Source organism: Elephas maximus, chromosome 7 (assembly GCF_024166365.1).
Source record: "Elephas maximus indicus isolate mEleMax1 chromosome 7, mEleMax1 primary haplotype, whole genome shotgun sequence".
NCBI classification, from domain to species: Eukaryota; Metazoa; Chordata; class Mammalia; order Proboscidea; family Elephantidae; genus Elephas; species Elephas maximus.
Genome location: NC_064825.1, coordinates 127,634,910 through 127,637,240, shown reverse-complemented (window position 1 = coordinate 127,637,240; position 2,331 = coordinate 127,634,910). Strand labels below are relative to the sequence as shown.

Genomic DNA, 2,331 nt, shown 5'->3' with positions numbered 1-2,331 from the left:
TGCTTTGTCACCTGTATTGCTTACTCCTGAAGTTAATGAATTAAAAAAAAGACCTAGAGCCCGCTTATTGGAATCACTTTTGAAAACTGGTCAGGTTCTATGAACTAAAAAATTCCTTGTATCAAACACGAAAAAACAATCCAAGAATAATTCCTCTACCTGCACAAAGGAGTAGGACTTTGGTGAGAGAATCCCCTGGTGATGTGTCGGTTCTCTCAAATCAAATCAGCAGACACAGCCCACATTTGTGACTTACTGGCTCTTGGAGGGTTCTTGGTGTGGATGCATCTTGGAATACAGCATTTACATTGCTGACTCTAAGGAGAGGTAGAACCTGTAGAAACCTGGATTTCCCCAGTTCTGCTGTTAACTTGCTGCTTCAAGTCATTTGACCTTCTGTGGCCTCAGATTTCCAATCTGCCATAGGGTCAGTTCCTGCCCTCTCAGCCTCACAGGGTCATGTTGACGATCCACAGCAGTCATGGACATGAAAGCCCTCTGTAACACACAAAGCATCAAATACCTTTGAGATGTGAAGAGTAGTTGCTGCGGATACTCCCAAGAGGTCACTCTCTCCAGGCTCTGTCCAGGTGGCCTGCGGGAGCATCAGGCTCTGCCCCGTGATGTACAGTCCCTTTCCATGATGTGGAAAGTAAAACCAGGCCTTGAGTCTGCACCTGCATATTCCTACAGCTTCTCAGAGTCCTGTGGACAATGACTGAGAAGACAAACCAAGCAGGAAGCATGTCCAATACAACTAAAATTTAAAACTGACGGCTTAATAGAGGTCTTAAAAAATGAATACTTTGTCCATTGTCACTGGCAGGCCTTTCTCATCATAGATTCACCTCCCGTGCGCATTTCTCCCAAACCAGAGTGCCTCTGTAAGTAAGCTTCAGGGTTCCAGCAGAAACAGATGGCAACTAAAAGGGGTGGTAAAATAGGGTGCAAAAAATGGAGTATTACAGAGTGATGAGTAAGGTTAGGCAGAGCAAGAGATGGAGCAGCGATCTGTGTGTTATCACCTTCAGCCTGGGAGGAAAGAAAGGAGGCAATTCCCAGGCCCCAGTGGAACAGCACTGCCCAGCCACAACCCAGGAGGGCAGGAGCAAGGAAGACAAATGCCCTGGCTCTCTTCCTCCCTCCTGCAGCTTCTTGATGGTGCCTCGCATTGGCCAAACCCAACCAAAAGCCAGAGGGTAGGGGGACCCAGGTCATACTGTTCATAGAGGTCAGTCTCCTGGGGCCCAACCCAGGGCAGAGAAGGGTGGAGAGAGGATCTGAAGGGACAAATGAAGATTATCTAGCCCAGCTCTGTCCTAACCTAGAGCCACATTACAAAAGGCCCCTTTCTATTACCTCAGATTAGCTAGGTATCAGGCTCCAGGAAGGAAAAGCCATTCTATCACAACTATATACCCCCAAAATTAAAGAAGCTTAACTTGAAATAAAGAGAAAAGAGTAAGAGAATGTAGCACGGTGGCTGGATATAAGATAATTTAAAATTTTTTTAACTTTTCTTTACACCAGTAATAATAATTAGAAAATAAAATGGGAATAAAAAGGCCCCATTAACAATAATAAAAATTATAAAGTACCTTCAGAAAGGTATAAGACCTATATGAAGAAAAATACAAAAGTATGAAGAAAAATACAAAAATTTATTGAAGAAGACCTAAATGAATGAAAGACCTATCATGATCTTGGAAAGAGAGAACTAATATCATAAAGATGTAAGCCTTCATAAATTAACCAGAATATACTAAATATCATTGTAAACTGAATGGCAATAGGGTTGGTTGTTTGGGAAAGTTTATTGGACGTTCTTGTTGGTTGGTTGGGGTAAGGATTGTAATCGAATCTGACAATTTGATTACAGAATCCTTCTGGGAGAGTAAGTGTGGGTAAATAACCAAGAATATATTTTTTAAACAATAATAATGGAGGAAATTTACTTGCGCAGAATTTAAAACTAATGTAATTAAATCAATATGGTACTGGCATAGGGATGGAACAGGATTGTCTAGAAAAAAATCTAAATCTATACATAAGCCTGGAAACCCTGCTGGTGTGGTGGCTAAGAGCTACAGCTGCTAACCAAAAGGTCAGCAGTTCTAATCCACCAGGTGGTCCTTGGAAACCCTATGGGGCAGTTCTACTCTGTCCTACAGAGTCGCTGTGAGTCGGAATTGACTCGACAGCAGTGGGTTTTGGGTTATACGTGAGTCTATGTGAATAAAGCAACATTTCTGGACGTTTACTTTAGTTATCTATTACCTCCTGGGTCAAAAACCAGTGGATGAATATTCACCATAATTGAAGGGCATGTTT

General features: G+C 42.2%; 1 non-coding gene across 1 annotated transcript; it reads left to right on the top strand.

Moving 5' to 3' along the window:
- Nucleotides 1-543: 543 nt before the first annotated feature.
- Nucleotides 544-748, top strand: LOC126081335 (small nucleolar RNA SNORA73 family). The gene has a single exon (XR_007518376.1). It is a non-coding gene; the product is annotated as a small nucleolar RNA SNORA73 family (small nucleolar RNA).
- Nucleotides 749-2,331: the final 1,583 nt, after the last annotated feature.